This window comes from Schistocerca gregaria, chromosome 2 (genome assembly GCF_023897955.1).
Source record: "Schistocerca gregaria isolate iqSchGreg1 chromosome 2, iqSchGreg1.2, whole genome shotgun sequence".
In the NCBI taxonomy this organism is placed as follows: Eukaryota; Metazoa; Arthropoda; class Insecta; order Orthoptera; family Acrididae; genus Schistocerca; species Schistocerca gregaria.
The window spans coordinates 359,245,855-359,266,264 of NC_064921.1; positions in this window are offsets into that span (position 1 = coordinate 359,245,855).

Sequence of the window (20,410 nt, forward strand, 5' to 3'; positions counted from 1 at the left end):
ATTTCAGCAAGATAACGACAGCCGCATATGGCTTGGGTTTATACTGCTTGTCTTCGTGCTTGCCAAATCATACCTTTCGCAGAAAGGTCACTGAATCTCTCCAAAATTGAGGATTATGGGCAGGACCCTCCATCTCCAAAAGCAGTCCGGAATTTGGCGCGATATCCCTCGGGGGGATATCCAGCAACTCTGTCTATCAATGTCAAGCCGAATAACTGTTTGCATAAGGAGGAAGACCAACGCCTTGCTGACTTGCCCAATTGGTGAAGCTCTATCTCTTCAATAAATCATCCAATTTTTATGAAATTATAATCAGTTGTTCGTCTGCACATGTACGCCACATCTGCCGATTTCCGTCCCATTCGGATGGGTGCTTCGTGATGCTGTTTTTCGTCTTAGAGAGTATTTATGCAGAGACGATGAGGCTTCCACAGCATACCCTGGCTTGGGGCGCTGTATCGAATCACTTTTCGGGCAGAAGACCACAGCAAGAAGAATTTAGCCTATTTTGAGCAGATGTTTCCCGAGTGTGACACGCAAGACCAGTTCAAATTAGATCAAAAGATCCTTGCGACACTTATTCCCAAATGTGAAGTGTGTAAAATGATTCTGAGGAAAAAATCCACCTCAGTCTGTGGTTTTAGGGGGGGGGGGGGGAACAGGCGACACCGTAACTGCAGCACTGTCTATGATCTTTTTCTGTAATCACTTGTTTCACAGTCACTGCATCAAAAGACCTTTCTGGGTAGCTCAGTGAGCTAGATGGTCTAGTAGCCAAGACATCGGGGTCATGTTCCGAACAAACTGGTATAAACTGCGATCCATTATTTACCTAAGTTTTCAAAAACGATTCGAGATGAATGCAACTTTATTCTTTCAAAACCGTGTTCATCAGAGTCTTTCAAACGCATTTACGCTACCGAATGATTTAAGGCCTATTGAGAATCAGCGGATTCAAATCCGCACCCGGCTGCCCGATTTAGATTTTCCGTAGTTTTCCCCAATCTATAAAAATCGAATTATGTTACGAACCGTCTCTGGTGGACTCCTCCTTCAGCTTTGTGATATCTGTTCCTGTGTTCCGTCTGTAATATCCTCGTCTGCGACAAGCAGTTGAGCAATAATCTTCATTCTTCCGCGCATTCTTCTAACAAACTTAACCCTCGGCATGTAAGTACCTTGCTGTCGACGATACGTTAACTCCTAAGATACGCATCTGTATCTCCTGAACTATCATGAAGTACTCAAGCAACTTGGCATCTTATTACGTTTACATTACACTATCGTGAAACGCAAATTTTACATATTGCCTATATTCCTACGTTCTTCCGTCGGACAAAAGACAGATATTGCTAATGTAATGATAGTCTGAGTACATAGCTCTTCAAGTGAAAGTAAGGAAATCACAGTCCAACCAAAGTCGCTAGAGCACAGAATGATAATTTCTGAGCTAATCTGACAGGTAATGAACGTAAAGAGACCGCTTACTTCTCGGCGATGTTTCTTACTGCGCGACTAGGAAATTAAAGGCGGCAATATTTTAATTGTGTTTGTTTATTTGGTTTTCCGGAATAAAGGTAATTAGAAGTCCACGTAAACGTTAATATATACTAATAAACTATAGCATTTCAGTGCTCCCACATGTTTATCTTTTGTGTAACATATTCTTTTTAATCATTTGCTGTATTAAATCCATGCCTGTGATTGTGGCCGTCCGGTGTGGCCGAGTGGTTCTAGGTGCTTCAGTCTGGAACCGCGCAACCGCTACGGTCGCAGGTTCGAATCCTGCCTCAGGCATGGATGTGTGTGATGTCCTTAGGTTAGTTAGGTTTAAGTAGTTCTAAGTTCTAGGGGACTGATGACCTCAGATGTTATGTCCCATAGTGCTCAGAGCCATTTGAACCATTTGTAATTGTGTGTCCACAATATCCAGAATTTTTCGTTCCATTAAAAAAAAATTTTCTATATGACTTTCCGGATTTCAATGCAACTCTTTGCAATAGGAGGACTGTAGTACGTTCAAATAACTTCACATAATGAATTAACGTAATTTTATAAACGAACGATATGACTAACGTTAATTACTACAGAATGTTATACCTTAGTACATGATGGAAAATTTACAACGTTTATTATACACTTTAAGACAATGAAAGACTCACCACGAAGGAATTATCCAAATGGGATGAAAACGGGAGGGGGGGATTTGATGCACATATATCGAAAAACAAATGACTACAGTTTCAGAAGAATTGGATGATTTATTCCAAAGAAAGAGCAACACAAATTGAACAAGTCAGTAATGGGTAGGTCCATATGTGGGTATTATGTAAGCAGTTATTCGACTTGGTATTGATTAATAGAGTTGCTGAATGTCCTCTCTTGTCATCGGGGCTTAATTCGAAGAGGAACTCATAACTGAAGACGATTATAGTCCAGTCAGTGAGATTTTAGACCGAAGACGTGTCTACAGACGTCTCGGACAGTAGTGGAATACCAATCTGACGCCCGCTATACGACCCGACAAAAATGAGTGATTGTCTGGGATGCCATTTCTTTTCAGCCTTTGCTTGACGTCAGAAGCACACTTACAGTGCAGATGTACGTCGACGATATTGTTGTTGTTGATCTAACGAGCCAATTGGACTTAATTTCGCAGTGATCAGTGCCAAGCCGAATAATTTCTTACGTAAGTGCCAGAGGTGGACCAACGCGCTTTTGACTTATTCAGTTTGTGAAGCTCTTTCTCTATATCATCCAATTGTTCCAAAATTAAAATCGTAAATTATCAATTTTAAAACTTCATATTTTGGTGTTATGCCGGACGCGCATACTAGCCTTACTAGACATGCGCGTCCGCTGTTTGTCAGTCTTATACTATGCCAATCGAAAGTGCTGAGTCATGATGTGTTACGTAATCGCTGCCACGTCAGCAGTGAGGCTCCGTGTGGGGGGGAGTCCACAGTGCCCCCCCCCCCAGCCCCCCACACTGTTAATAATTATTTATAATGGTCAATGTTGCCAATTAAATAATGTACATCACCGATTTCCGACCCACTCGGAGACCGAGCGAGGTGGGGCAGTGGTTAGCACACTGGACTCGCATCCGGGAGGACGACGGTTCAATCCTATGTCCGGGCACGCTGATTTAGGTTTTCCGTGATTTCCCTAAATCGCTTCAGACAAATGCCGGGATGGTTCCTTTGACAGAGCAAGGACGACTTCATTCCCCATCCTTTCCTAATCCCATGAGATCGATGACCTTGCTGTTTGGCGTCTCACCCCAAATCAACCTCTAACTCGGATAATTCCTTCGTGGTGTGCCCTTTTTGTGCAGTGTATTAAAAGCCTTGTTACGATTGGCTTCTGTTTTTTTAGTATTTGTAATGTAAATTACGACGTCCGGCTGAAGTAGTGAAAATTCAGGACACTGCACCGTGTAAAGCGGCTCACAAAACTTTAATATTCATGGACGCAGACGCGAGTGAAAGACTTGCGGATGTGGATGCGGATTCAGACGCGGATACGGAGCTCGTAAATCAGGTGCGAACAGCATTTCTCTTATCCGCATAGACCTCCAACCTAAATACATGCTTTGAAAGCTTGCAATGTCGGGAATTTTGATGATGTTTATAAACAGTGATTTTCCGCACATGGAAAGAGTATGAGAAAGTGGGACAACCCTTTGAGTGTAACGCCACACTAAGCTATCCCGGAAAGATCCGCACACCCACACGTGGCGCTGTCGGTCGTTTTCCTGCTGTGACAGGAAGCAGCAGGCCTTCGTGCGTGTTGCCTAAGCACCGGCGCTGCGTTCCGCGTTACGTTCTAGGCGCGCCTTTCGCCGGAACCGGCAACCGTGTTGCGTCACAACACAGGGCAGGCAGGCGCATCCAAACCACTTTCTCTCTCCGCCCGGACATCTGCTTGCGGATCACAGGCAATGACGGTTCCGATGCCTCTCTCCACTCCTGCAGATCGTTGCCAAAGTAATGGAAGCGCTTATTGCTATGTTTGCCGTAAGACGGTCCAAATAGACGGTACTTGTAGCGGGACCAACGAGGCAGTTTCAGAAACGGACAACAATAACTGAAGAGCATTGAGCTCCCATTTGTTCTGTGTTTATCTCAAAGCATTTCGAGATGACACCTTTAATACAATTTAGAAGTGATTTTCTAATATTACTTCTCCGGCTCTTGTGACCTAGATGTGACGTGGGATGGAATAAACACGTGTCCTATGAGCAGTAACACCATTAATTAGAGTGGTACCATAGACTACCATTAGTAAGCGTAGTTTTCCTAGCAGCTTTGTCCAGCTAATATCGTAACTGTATTACCTGTACGCTAAGTCTGTTGCATACCTGTCAGGCGTTACCTGATTTCGAAGCTTTGTTTTTGCGTTTGCGATGAGTGTGTTACTAGATTCTCCTATAAATCTATAGCGGTAAACCACGTAGAAACTGAGTGAGGGTTCATTATCGTTCGCGCAACATACAGAATATTTTAGTTCTACATATTTACCCTTGTGTCTGTTAGTTAAAAAAATATTATACCCAGTAAAATTGAAACTTTCAATATTTACTCGAAAAATATTGGTTTGTGACGTGAAACAGAGGAATGTTGTAGTAAAAAATTTAAAAAAAGCATTACACATTTATCATATAGCGCTAGAAAACGCAATTTCCTGTAAACATGGTAAAATATTAAAAACATTGCAAAACAAAAACATATCAAACGTCACCACAATACTTGGTCGCACTCATATAAAACAAGTTTCTGTTATTCATAAACAACTCCCACACTTATCGATAATAACTGGTAACGTGTACCTTTGGTCATTATGGAAAACTTTCTGTTGAGTACAAAATAACAACAATAGCTATTTTTTATATTTGTGCATGTAATGCACTTGCATCAAAATCAGTTGCTTTGGTTACATAAAAGTGCGGAAGCTATGCGATCAAGCAATTTTTATTTCTTATAAAACACAATTTATATTTTTAAGGATGTAAGACACACACTGCACTAACAGGGAAAGATGTGGGGTTCTGATAACGTGCAAAACAAACAAAAAACAAAGAGAAGTCGTCGGCTCCCAGTTTCTCTCACACACATTCAGGTATTTTTCTTTCCCTACCAATGCTACCAATAATACAGGTGCGAGTACTATGGGAGTTAACATCTGGGGTCAACAGTCCCCTAGAACTTAGAACTACTTAAACGCAACTAACCTAAGGACACCACACAATTCATTTACATGAGCACTAAAAAGGACCCCCTAAATTTCAGTTACGCGATAAATCACGAAAATCTGAAGGCAATAAACTCAATTAAAAACTTAGGGATTACAATTACGAATTCCTCAAATTGGAGCAACCACATAGATAGTGTTGTGGAGAAAGCAAGCCAAGAATGCGATTTATTGGCAGAACACTTAGAAAATGTAACAGGTCTACTAAAGAGGCTGCATACACTATGCTCGTCCGCTCTCTTCTGGCGTATAGCTGTGCGGTGTGGGACCCGCAGCAGAAAAAGTTCAAAGAAGGGCTGCTCTTTTTATATTAGTGCGAAATAAGGGAGAGAGTGCCGTGGACATGATACAGGGATTGGAGTGGCAATCATTAAAACAAAGACGATTTTCACTGCGGCTAGATCCTCCCATGAAGTTTAAATCACTAATTTTCTCCTTAGAGAGTGAAAATATTTTTCTGGCGCCCACCTACATAGAAAGAAATGACCATCATAATAAAATAAGAGAAATCAGAAATCGCACATATTTAAGTGATCATTATTCCCGTCTGCAGCTAGGTTGTGGAACGGTAGAGAAGTAACTTAAAGGTGGTTCGATGAGCCCTCTGCCAGGTACTTAATTTTGAATTGCAGAGTAATCATATAGACGTAGAAGCCAAGGGAGCATACACCTTGGTACCTGACATAAATTTCAACGAGATAGCTATACCTGTTACTGATAAAAAGGGTCTTACAGAAGGACAACAAAGTGATTCTACAAATAAGGGTTCCGTTTTTACCAACTGAGGCCCTCGGAAGCCAAAGGTGTTCTTCCTTTGGTTTCCTAAAACCGAACAAGAGAGCGAGACCAAAACCGAGCGTGGGTCTGTAGGACTGAAGGCTGAGCCAAAGCTGAGCATCCTCGTGCGCCATCACCTCTCTATGAGAACAACTGACACTAACTGTTCCTCGCAGGCCCTTTGAATTAGAGTGCGACGGTGTGATTGGCTAATCTGAATGCCAATTAACTCAGAAACGGCGCAACTTACTGAATTTTTTTCTAAACAATTACTTCTCAGCACAACCCACTTTGCAACACTCATACTATCTTTTCAGGGTTTTTCTGACCATATTTTCAATGGAACTATAGGCTCATACTGACCCCAGTGATACTAGAAGGGTTGAAATCCGGCTGCCACGTTGGTGGAGTAGAGTAAATGCCACGAAACTGAGATGTCATCAGTCGTCGCACTTGGCATATGAGTGATACAACGTAATCTCAGCGAATCTGAAGCCAACGAAATCGTCCGAGCTAGATGTATGGGTCTCTCCATTACCGAAACCATGCATATATTGGCACATTCGCAGTCATCCTTTCACGAGAATATCGTACCTCAAGTCTAATTAAATCGCCATCGCCTTTTTCAGTAGGGCATTATAGTATGATGATTGGAATTGCTACACTTAGTGAGCTTGGACGAGACGCAAACTGAGCAATGACATTCTCTAAGAGATAATTCTGTTCTTATTAAAACGTAGCAAAGTGTCCAACACTCTCACCACACTGCAGAAAAAGCTCTAGGGTCTTCTTACGACGTATCCAGTCGTTAAAGGAGGTTGAGAAGGACAGTTCATCAGTCAACACTTACGCCAACCTAACCCGTTCTGTTTGCTTCTGGATGCTCCTTGCACAGATGGTTGTTTTGCATTTCGAACTCTCGTTATATGTAGAAGTGTTTCATCACAAGTCGTAGGAAATAAATCTAAGCACCATGATCATTCTGCCGACGTCATCGTGACAGTGTTGTTAAAGATAATCCAGTCTCTTCACTTCATTAAGGAACTGCTAACAGTTTTGCTGACGGTCTGGCACAGTATTTCAGTTTTAGAAACATACTGCAGGTGAAACACATTCTGACACCAATTCCGCTACGGATAGTCACTGATAGTCACTGTTGTGTGAGTCACGACTCGTTGTGACCTTGTCTATCCCAAACGCCTCCTATTGTTCGTAACAAAGCTTTTTGCATTTAATACTATCCACATCACTTAATCTTTTTTTGTATATTACATCATTCACGACGATTAGTGAGTAAGAAATACATTAGGCGATCTAGACAAAGTTATTCGCAAAATATCGTAACGACCACGTATTCCTTTACAGGAATTTATTTCCTTGGCTAATAGGAGAAAAAGCTACCCGTCGTACCATCGACTTTAGTAATCCAAATTATTGAGACACATATAACCTTTACTCTTAAGAAAATGAACATCATCACCACCACCACCACCACCACCACTACCGGGTACAAATCATACAACTACACCACTTCAGATAGGTACCTTCTTTATATTCATGTGTTTTGTGACATCATTCATTCCTCTTCCAGCAGTTTTACTTTTGATTTATCGCCAGGCACATAAAAACCACGGGATGACAATAACATGCGCTCACTGCTGCCCTACTTGTGTCAATCAACCAAAGCTATATCTACTTCTGTACTGAGTAGATACTACTCTAGTAACGAAGATATGGATGATTCTGCCTCGAATGAGCAACTGAATGTCACCGGTCATGCATGGGTCCAAATGTTTTGACCACTAATGATGCTTCTTATTTTCGTGGAGAATTACAGTCATGTAGAAATTTTTGAAGCAGATTTCCTACAAGTGGTCGTAAATTACTGTTCATTTATTTTACATATCTTCGATTTGTGCTCATATCCTGTAACACGACAACTCGTCCAGACCAGGAATATGTTTTTTCGACGATGACATGTCATGTAGATCAGATATATTGTAGCATTTCAACATTCACTTGAGAATGGCTATGAAAACATCATTGCGTGAAATAAATGAGCAATAATTATGGCCAAATGGCGGACATTTCTTTAAAAAAAAAAGTGACCGCTGCCCATAGCGAGACTGAACGCCATCTAGTGGCATAGCAGGTATGTGACGAGGCAAGGAAAGTACGGGCTTTCCGTGTTAGAGTACACACATACAAATCCTTATAATTAAATAACTCGACATTTTACGTTGTTGACTACATACACAATCGATAGACACACTCTCCAAGATGTGTTCCTCACCATTTCAAAGACTGAGCTAAATCGCCTAGCGTATGCGCGCCAGTGACAAGAGCGCAGCTATCTCTACATGTTGGTGAACTATGCAGTTGTTCCACAGATACCTCCGACGTCATTTTCCAGCAGAATGGTGCCCACGGGTACGTTAACACATTTCTCCATGGGACGTTTCATGAGCGTTCGATTGGAAGGGGGTCTCCCATTGCCTGATCCCCTCGGTCTCCCAATCTGACGCTGCTGGATTTCGATCCAAACCTCTAGTCCGGACGTCCTGTGAAGAATCAGGGAGAGGCAGGATAAGGCAACAATTGTGGATGGGGCCGTAATCAGCTGCCGTTGGCTACAGTAAACACATACACTTTATTTGAGGAAATAATTTTCAACAATCATTTTAAAGGAATTTACTACACTGACGGATGAAGGCCTTAGAATTCAACATCATTTGTCGGCTGAAGGCTACAAGCAACTTCAGAATATTGAACAGCTGTAGGCCTGAATTACAATGAGGAAGACAGTTACACGTTGGCAAATACTGAGATATTTTCTTCTTAAACAATCAAAAACTGTAACAAAGTACAGTAACGGCTGAAGGCCTTATTAAGAAAGAATTGCAAATTATTTGTCGGCTGAAGGCCACTAGTAACGTTAGGCACAATCAATGGCTGAAGTCCTGATTAAGAAAAAAATTAAAAGTTATTCGTCGGCTGAAGGCCACAAGCAGTTTCAAAAATACTCAATGGCTGAAGGCCTGAATTACAAGTGAGGACGGCCATTCCACGTTAAAAAATACTATGACCTTTTTTAAACAATCTTAAACTGTAACAAGCTATAGCGACCGCTGAAGGCCTTATCAAGCTAGAATTGAAAATTATTTGTCGGCTGAAAGACACAAACAATGTTACAAACAATTAATGGCTGAAGGCCTGATTAAGAAAGAATTCAAAATTATTTGTGGGCTCAAGGCCACAAGCAATTTCACAAATACTCAATGGCTAAAGGCCTGAATTAGAAATAAGGTATACAACTGCACGCTAAAAATACTAAAACCTTTTAAACAATCTCAATAAACTGTAACAGGCTGTAGTGATGGCTGAAGGCCTTATTAAGACATAATTGAAAATTATTTGTCGTCTGACGGCCACAAGCAATGTTACAAACATTTAGCGGCTTAATGCCTGAATTACAAGTGAGGAAGGAAATTACACGTTCAAACATTAAGGTAAATTTTAAACAATTATGACAACTTGACCAAGTAAGATGGAGTGATCCACAGACAGTGCTCCACGGATCGACCTGAGGAAGGTCACTACAGCTGTGCATGCAGAGAGACTGGCAGCCAAGAGTAATGTTCACCTAAGGACGGCAACTCAAACTAGAAACAGTTTAAACGCCGATCAACCCTCTTACCAGATCCACCTAATGCCAGATGACCAGTTCGACGATGAAATAATTCAGGCCAGAGCGAAGCGATAGATAGCACTGCATCTCCAGAACCCAGTGTTTAAAACACCAAATGTAGAAGGAACCACTATAATCTAGGTATACAAGGAAAACAATTATCCTTACCCCAATCAAGGAAGCTGTCAAATTACACGTCACGCCGGACAGCATTGGGAAGACGAGCAAACGTACACTCCCGCAAATTACGCTAACCTCCAGGACACTTAACTGGGGCGTTAGGGGCCACTAGGCAGTAAGAGACCGCTGGTTGCACTTCACCAATAACTGCACCAAATTCAAATGAATATCAAGCAGTAGAAAGCGGCCAATAGCTTCCGCCAATATGACGGACAGTGGCGCCATTAACACAAGAAGGAAACGAGACGCTAATAGCGCTATAACGAGACGCCAAGGTATGATGGCAAGAACGGGAGCCGAACACGGCTCACCATTGATATAAGCGACTTTGATAAAGGGCACATTGTTGCGGCGCAGCACCTTGGAGCGATCGGCCCGGAAACGACGAAGCTGTTCGCGTGTGAACATCGATGGAGAGGGGTTGAATAACGGTGAAACCACGAGGAGCGAGAAACTGTTGGACTTCCATGGCTCATCTTTGAACGTGCTCTTCAGAGGCTTAATCGCTCTTTAGACTAGGAAAGTCGGCGATCTGTGTCAGATCTGACTATTGAGTGTAATTCTGGTGTAGGAAAAAGTGTTTCAGGGAACACCGTTCGTCGCACATTGTTCAATGCACAGCGTTAAGAAAGTTTCAGGTGTCAATTGTTCCCACGTGCTGGTAGTGGAACGGTAGGGCATTAGTCCGAAGGTGGTTCCAAGAAGCCCCTGTTTGGCACTTGAGTGTGAATTGCAGAGCAACGATGTAGAAGTAGATTGTTGAACATGGGACTCAGCGCCAGACGACTCTTACGTTCTTACGTTCATCCAACAGCATCGTCCTTTGCCTTTCCAGTGGGCACTGTTTCATTCGGATTAGATCATGATCAATGGAAAGGTGTCGCCTAGTCGGAAGAGTCACGTTTCTTGTCACAAGGTTTATCGTCATGTCCGGATATGCCGCTATCCTGGCGGGCGACTGCAAAAAACACGTCCCTCGCCATGCTGACGATGTGGTCATATTTACACGAAGCAGATGGCCACAGGCCGTGCATAGACCACTCCAGTATGCTTGCCACGACTTGGAAATTTGGTATTCTAAATGGAAAACAGGCTTTTAACGGATCGAAGAATCAAGCTGTTCTATTAACCAAACGAATGATACCACAGGTTTCGCAATTCCAGCTCTTTGTTTACCTATTCCCTGGACAACAGCCGCCAAGTTTATGATATTCATAATGGACAGCAGATTAACGTGGCAGAGGCAAACAGCTGGAGTCCGCAGCGGCTAAATCAACGACTGCGTGTCTTGTATCCTATCGTAGACGAATTTCTTAACCTATCTATACGAAATAGATCCGTGATAAATTGGACTCTCGTCCCACCAATTATGTATTATGGAAGTCCATTGTGTGGAACTACAAAGTAGGCGTAAATGTAGAGACTACAATCTCTACATTACAAATGTGCTGTCGTGCTTTACGGCCAAATATTTACACGAAGCAGTAGAAGACACATAAGTCATCTAACGCTTCAAGAAAATGCCTGAGATATTATATCAGAAGGTTGCAACGTCAGAGAACCCACTCATTTGAAGCACAGGGGCACTTCACGATGTCCAAGTCTGTTATAAAAGGCCCTCAGTTCTACTATATAGATAGAAAAGCTAGCAGAAGAACACGCCTTGTCAAAAATAACATCGCATCCCAGCAGGCACAAGAATGTCCGTGAAGGGCTGAAGAATTCAGAGCAATAGAGTATAGCAGTAAATGCCTCCTGGATACACCAGGGATCATTTCTAAGAAGGTAGCGGCTGTAGCGCTGCAACCAGTCAAGGAGGACTATTGGTTTGCCAGTTCCCAAAGGTTCCGCACCCATGGCCACTGCTCGTATAGGTATACGGTGCCTCAGAATCCATTAGAAGCTGGCGCGTCTTCTACGGATATGCCAGGGTGTTGTTTAAATGCTTAAATGGGGTTTCCATGTGGGTTTAATTCTTCAGTTTGGTGATACTTTTTTGGGTAAAGAACCATGTAAGTCGGAGATCAGCTAGATGTGGGTGTCCTTATAGTGTCTTCTCTAGCCCTTTAATAAAGCTACGGAAGTGTTTTGCTTGCTGATGTAGACTGCTGCTTTAATTGTTCAGTTTTGTGGTTTTTCCTTTCTGTGATGAACCACGCGGGTCCCAGGTCAGTTATACAGTATATGTTCCTTGTGTTTCCGGTTGTCTCTGAAAAGCTGCAGATGTCTTTTACTTCTTATCTTGATATAAACAGCTAATTTCATTGTTCAGCCCTGAATTGCTGTCGTTGTCTCATGAAACATATGGATGTTGAACCAGTTAGATTGAATGAGTATTTCCATAGCGCCTCTTTCTCCTCTCTTAATTCCATAGAAAGAATTTCGCTTGAAATGCAGTAAAAATGATGGGATGTTTGATTTGTTATAATGAAAACTTGGAGAGATATTCTGGCCACTAACATTTTTATTTATGTTTCATAGTTTTCATGCAGCCGTCTTCTGAAAACCCTAGGTACCTATGAACGATGAATATTAGCTACGTGGGACTCAGCAGCATTAGGCCTTACGTTCATTCTGATTACATCTGCAGAAGATAATTGAGGAAACGTTTCAACTGTACCTCAGAAAAATCTAATTTCGCTTCCACTTGCAGAGCGTAGAGATTCTTCTGTATGATAGTACGTATTTCAGAGTCAGAAAAATACTCGTTCAGGAGTTTTTTGCAGCTGTCTTCTTCATATTCAGTGGCTGTGTCGCTGGCCAGCCAGATTGGATAAGGACTTTGGGAAGTAGGCCGCCAGTGTTCTGAACATTTTGCGCTCGTGTTGCAAGATGCACCTGCTGCAGATAGAGACACACGCGATACGCCTCGCTTTCCCATTCGGCCCACCATACATGAAACGGCGCTTTGGTCACAGCGCCGGATGTTACATCAGGAGGTCCGCCGCGAAACTCAAGTACAGCTACAAAGAACAGTGGGCGTATAGTGCTGACACAATCGTGGGAAGATATCTTGCGCTGACGAAGCAGGGGGTTTACGTTTCTGTCGTAAGTACAGCGAGCTATCACACAGTTCAGGGAACAAGAAAATACTCTCGGTCAAGTACCCCCCCTTCCGCCCAATTTCGAACGAAGCAAAAATTGGCGAAAACATGCGCATAGTATCGAATCTTCGATACTTCTGTTAGCTCATCTTACCTTCAGTGGTACTTAGGACATGTATGTCATTATCAATTGGTATTAGCAAGTTCTTCATTCACAATTCATGTGTTTGCCGAAAGGTAGTACATCACAGTCATTACTAAAGATTGTGTTCCGCCCTCGAGTGTACACGACTAAATTCACTGTTGAAGTTACCTGTCTCGTCAGAAGTTGAGAACGCGTGTGAAATTCTCAATCCTCAGCTGTGAAGAGTCGGATTGCAGCGCTAGTTACAGAAATAGCTTTCTCGTGAATGAAACTTTGCTAGTTGGGACATCAGGATCTAATTCAATGGTATTATTCGGACAATAATGTCACAAGGAAACTTATGTTAGCGTAACCTGTGAACGAGATGCCTCATTTGAACGTACACAGTCGCTATTCTTAGCCATAGGTGCAATCTTATCTAGGTTTCCGACTCTAATGATCTCGTCGTAGTCGAAATTTGATTATTGTTCATCTTAAATACACGACTATGAATTTTTATTCATTTAGGACTAAATGAGGGTTACGAAAGGCAATCACGTAACTTTCTGTAACGAATCATGGAAACGTATTTTCGATACGACAAAAACGCATTTATGTCCAGTTCCCACAAACATAAATACGCTAACCCACCCAGAAATGAGATTAAAGCACTCATTTAGATAGAAAAATTTAGATTTGAAGCAAGAATACTAGGCTGCAGTCACAGCATATTCGAAACTGAGTTAACGTTTCTTACAAATAAATGTAAGTCAAAGAGCGGCGTCCCATTTACTGTACATACCTTCTTTTTAAAAACTCGAGAAATTTTCCGTTTGAAATTCCAAGAGCACTAGGAAGAATGATGTTGCTTTACGAGGGCTGTGATTATCGCCAGAAACTTGATAAATGAGTGGGAGAACTAAAAGCTGACGTAAGTAGCTCTGTTTCCTAATCTCTCTAGTCTGTTCCTCTACAAGCGACCCCACGTGAGTGGTAGACAGTACTTCTGGTAGCACTATCACTTGCATAGAAAGAACGATTGTCGACTTTCTCTGATTTTCTCGTCGTGTATAAGGTTGTATAAGCGCTTATTTTTATGTCTTATGAATGGAATGCAGAACAGATTATCTGCATCGTCCTCAGTGGTAATGTCGGACAAATGAAACTATTTTCAACAGTTGCGATACAGTTGTGAATGAAACAGTGATCCGAATACATTTCCGTATTTCACGTCTATGATCACAAATATTGTACCTCCTCACACTGTCGGTTTCGGTCCATCTTCAGATCTGCAACAGAACACAACTACTTCTTGCCTCTTATCTCGTTATATAACATGTTTCACTAACTAGATAATCTTGTCAGTGGAATGGTACAGTGTTTTATCATTCTTTTCTCGAAATGACGTGTTCCAGGGTGCGTGGGGCCTTCTTACCATTACGTTCCTCTAACCACATCTGGCCTATGCACCATTCTGGCGGCAGCGCCAACAGAGGGCGCTGATTATGTGCTACAGTATGTTTTCATTCATTGGGCATCTTTCGCTATTTGCTTTTGTCATTTTTATATTATTCTGTGTGCTCCCTAGGCTTATTATTATTTATGCCTTTATATTTTCGTCAAAAATTCACCACTAGAGCATATCAGAATTATTGTCACTTAAGTTTTTTGTTATTAACAGTCTAACTTTTGGCGTGTCTTAATTGCTTTTTATTACTGTAATGACTTTTACATCTGGTAAGCCTACTACAGACTTTACTGGCCGTGTTCTTCTTTTTATTTTACGTCCTATAGTTATAACATTGAACAATATATATACGCCTACAGGAGCGACGTCTGGCGAACTTGTAACACAAACATTTTGTGCCCACTGTACGGCAGTTTCTTTTGAAAAGTAGCACTGTTAACAAGACGACTCCAGTACATACCATAATTTTTATATGTGTGGCGATGCTGGCGCTGATTTTGTGTTTAGCATTTGACGACGCCACTATAGCTCCGGTATATTAGGACATGTTTTTGTCAAACAGGTATGCCTCCTCGTACTTAAAGCCCATAATTTTCACATGAATGTAAATAATACCTTTCTTCATGGGCTGTTTATTGTTTTAAGCTGTCATCATTCACTAGTTTTATTTGTGTTTTGCTGCATATCTGAAGATGGTCATAGCCGACCGAACCCGGTAGTCTGACGACCTACAATATTTGTGATCATAGACTTGAAATAAGGAAAAGATACCAAGGGAGGCAGCGCCGTGGTTAGCACACTGGACTCGCATTCTGGAGGAAGACGGTTCAAAACCGTTTCCGGCAATCCTGATTTAGGCGTTTCGCGATTTCCCAGAGTCGCTTCAGGCAAAAGCTGGGATGCTTCCTTTGAAAGGGAACGGTCGATTTCCTTCCCCATACTTCCCTAATCCGAGCCTGTGCTTCGTCTCTAACAACCTTTTTGTCGACAGGACGTTAACACTAATCTCCTTCTGCTCCCTCCTAAAGAAAATGATACACACAGAGGCGCATTCTGCCCACTTGCTCATTTCATGCCACATCATCATCAACTATTTGCAGCCTTCCACAGTGTTGTATAACTGTCACGTGATCTCTACCCTGGGAATTAACGGTGCCATTCTCTTTCTACGATACTGTTTCTTATTTCTCGATTAAAAATCAGATACCAAAAGTTTGCAGAAATTATTGTACGTCCATCTGGATGTAACTCGATTTGAGGGATTTTTTTTGGGCACTAGCCAGTGGGTAAACAAGATGTTGCTGTTGTGGTATTCAGTCTTAATACTGATTTGATGCAGCTCTAGTTTACCCTGTGCAAGTCTCTTCATCCTTCCGCAGATGTTGAAACATACACCAATGTGAACCTGCTTACTTCTCGCTTCACAATTTTTACCTCCAACATTCCGTTCATTAGAAAATAGTAGTTGGGAGATGGCGGGATAAGCACAGTTCTGATATCAAATTAACATGCACATTAATTAAATTTATCAATTAAACCCCACCTCCAGCCCTGGATGACGACGCATGTTTTTCTCAGCTTGCACAGGGGTTCCCCACGACCCACCCCCCTGTCCACACACTTCCCCTCCCCCTCCCCAACTTACCCCATACCCTATTGGCGGGAATTACGAATTTTTGTGGGAATTTCTTTGTCCCAGAGCTGTCCTGGCATACCACCCCCAGCCCCCCCCCCCCCCCCCCCCCCCACACACACACACCTGGCAATTGGTGAGAAATTAAAACTGGCAAACTGGCGGTGTCCTTTCAGGAACTCGAATCCTAATATTCCTGGGCGGAAAGCCCAAGTGCACCTCCCTAACACAAGGAAACTGTCCAGATGCAGGGGAGGAAGTAAGGTTATCGTACATTATTTATTTTGGGCGGGAAACTGACCTAAAAACCGATCATAATTACGTGATTTATTATAAAGATTGGGCCTGATTACACGACCAAATGCATAGCACTACACAACGATGGCATATGATCGCAATACATCTAAAAAACTGACGATGCCATACCACTGGGGTGTTCCTGCGGGGAAAAAATTTCGCAAGACCACTCGAAACTAATGACGGACACAGTCAAACTCTACCCTGCACATACAAGCTGGTTATTCTTTTTGGCGAGAAATATGTTCAACTGGCGAGATGCTGGTTTTGGACACAAGTGGGGAAGACACAAGCATTTTCAAATGTCCAGCTACCCCACCAACCACCTCAAAGCGTGTGCTGGCCGCTGGCCGCCTTGAAGCGATGATCCTTCGCCGATACAAAAGCAGACATAGCTAACTAAACAATAGGAGATTAAAGGACGGCTATCACAAGTGCGACTTGTTCCTTTAAAGCATAGTGACACAGCCACCCCTAACGGTTAGGGGGCGCACTTGCGGCAGCGACCTGAAACTGACTAGGCAGTTCCCCAACGCCTCCAATAGGTCTCTCGTCTGTGATTGAAAACACTTTTATTTGACGTCAACGACTCTTTCTTGCAATCTGTTAAAAGAATTTCTCAGAAATACCAGATCTCTTCAAATAGCTCTAAGCACTGTAGGTCTTAACATCTGAGGTTATCAGTCCCCTATACTTAGAAACGACTTAAACCTAACTAACCTAAGGACATCACACACATCCATGCCCGAGGCAGGATTCGAACCTGCGACCGTAGCAGGTATCTGATGCATATGTAATTATTACATCACGCACTAAGAATTCGGCATAGGATTGTTTGCAACTTTTTTGCAACCAAAAATCTGCATTTTCGTTGCAAATCTTTGTGATCATTTGTACGTCAGCTGTCCATGCAGCATAAGACTGATTCAACTTCTTGTGACAGCGAAAAATTACGAGCCCACTTGTTACAACACGCATTTACTAGTTGTAATGCTTAGAAAGTATGCTGTAGATTAATGACAATTCTAAATATTCTTGTTTAGTGAGGGAATGTAGCTTTTGCAGAAACAAAACGTTACTTAGGTGTTAGTAGATAGCGGAAAACCACGCTGTTTAGCAAAGTCAGTTATGATATGTGCCTGGAAGAGGCGTGTCAGACATCTGTAATATGAGTCCCAGTATTCATCTTCTGCATGAAATGGTGCAATTGGTGTTGATACATTCTGTTCTGGCTTGACATATATATATATATATATATATATATACTCCTGGAAATTAAAATAAGAACACCGTGAATTCATTGTCCCAGGAAGGGGAAACTTTATTGACACAATCCTGGGGTCAGATACATCACATGATCACACTGACAGAACCACAGGCACATAGACACAGGCAACAGAGCATGCACAATGTCGCCACTAGTACAGTGTATATCCACCTTTCGCAGCAATGCAGGCTGCTATTCTCCCATGGAGACGATCGTAGAGATGCTGGATGTAGTCCTGTGGAACGGCTTGCCATGCCATTTCCACCTGGCGCCTCAGCTGGACCAGCGTTCGTGCTGGACGTGCAGACCGCGTGAGACGACGCTTCATCCAGTCCCAAACATGCTCAATGGGGGACAGATCCGGAGATCTTGCTGGCAAGGGTAGTTGACTTACACCTTCTAGAGCACGTTGGGTGGCACGGGATACATGCGGACGTGCATTGTCCTGTTGGAACAGCAAGTTCCCTTGCCGGTCTAGGAATGGTAGAACGATGGGTTCGATGACGGTTTGAATGTACCGTGCACTATTTAGTGTCCCCTCGACGATCACCAGAGGTGTACGGCCAGTGTAGGAGATCGCTCCCCACACCATGATGCCGGGTGTTGGCCCTGTGTGCCTCGGTCATATGCAGTCCTGATTGTGGCGCTCACCTGCACGGCGCCAAACACGCATACGACCATCATTGGCACCAAGGCAGAAGTGACTCTCATCGCTGAAGACGACACGTCTCCATTCGTCCCTCCATTCACGCCTGTCGCGACACCACTGGAGGCGGGCTGCACGATGTTGCGGCGTGAGCAGAAGACGGCCTAACGGTGTGCGGGGCCGTAGCCCAGCTTCAGGGAGATGGTTGCGAATGGTCCTCGCCGATACCCCAGGAGCAACAGTGTCCCTAATTTGCTGGGAAGTGGCGGTGCGGTCCCCTACGGCACTGCGTAGGATCCTACGGTCTTGGCGTGCATCCGTGCGTCGCTGCGGTCCGGTCCCAGGTCGACGGGCACGTGCACCTTCCGCCGACCACTGGCGACCACATCGATGTACTGTGGAGACCTCACGCCCCACGTGTTGAGCAATTCGGCGGTACGTCCACCCGGCCTCCCGCATGCCCACTATACGCCCTCGCTCAAAGTCCGTCAACTGCACATACGGTTCACGTCCACGCTGTCGCGGCATGCTACCAGTGTTAAAGACTGCGATGGAGCTCCGTATGCCACGGCAAACTGGCTGACACTGACGGCGGCGGTGCACAAATGCTGCGCAGCTAGCGCTATTCGACGGCCAACACCGCGGTTCCTGGTGTGTCCGCTGTGCCGTGCATGTGATCATTGCTTGTACAGCCCGCTCGCAGTGTCCGGAGCAAGTATGGTGGGTCTGACACACCGGTGTCAATGTGTTCTTTTTTTCCATTTCCAGGAGTGTATAATCAAGCATCAATTAAAATATGTCCTCTTTCCTCGAAAATTGTAGCAGTCCATTTAATTTTAGTTTTATGAACAAAATCGATACAGCGTTTTCATTCAACAGCAGGATACAATTCGTATCTCATTATTTTGCAACATCCAGCGAAGTGTACCGCTGCCGGTTACAGGTGATCAGCAGAGGCGTACCCACCCTGCGTAAAATCAGGAAAAATAGATTAGACTATTTTGTTGCGGAAACTAACGATCGCCGCAGAATGTCCTCGTTATACCAAAACTGTCATCAGAGCAAAGAAAAAGCGACACTTGAAACTCTGTAGAAAAAACTGTCTATATGAAACAATGTCTTTTATCTTGATGAACAAATTACATGACCCGAGAGCATCTTTCGTGTTCAGTGTCTGTAAATAAACTGTCATGTACGTGAGTATTACAAACGTTTGAGATACGTGAAATAACATTAGAGAAAACAATATTTCATGCCATTTGCTCACATGTCGGAGCAGACACAAATCATATTACATTCGACAACAACAATAATAAATGAAGAGAACGTAGCTGCTTTATACTCTAAGACAGGTCCCCTTTTACCAATGTAATCCTATATCATACTACCGTTTACGAAACAAATCGTGAGAGCGTATATCGCAACGCGTAGGTGGGACATCGAAATTTCGTTAAAAAAATATCGCCACAACGAAAAAAAAGAAACCTCTGTCAAGAATCATTCCATGGCGCCCTAACCATCACTTCCACCCGCCAGGTGGCAAGTCATTGTTACCATACTGATAGGCTAATTAATTAAATTGGTCAAGAGAGTCACACATTTTAAACCTCTGGCTCTCACTGAAAGCTGAGCATCGTATGACATAAACTGTACAGCTATCACAACACAGCCTGGTACAGATAAAATACAGAGGTGGTGTTTCTCGTTGACAAAAATGTGAAAGACATCGCAACATAAGGAAACTGGAGGAGTTTGCAGTATTGTACAGCGCTTCCAACAACTATTCGAAGGTGACCTGTACAGTTAATATCGTCTTCCCCATCGACAGGGTAGCGGATATCTCGGTGTTACATTTCGAAAAGCATTCTTCCTTCATTCTGCAAACATGTACATGATTACTGTTCTGGTGTTGACCATCGCCGGAAGCTGCTGTTCACAACACGCATGGTGTAGTACAAATAAAAGGAGGTATGCCACCTTACTGGTGAAAAAATAGTAAAACCATGTACATTACAGTGCAGCATATGGAAATA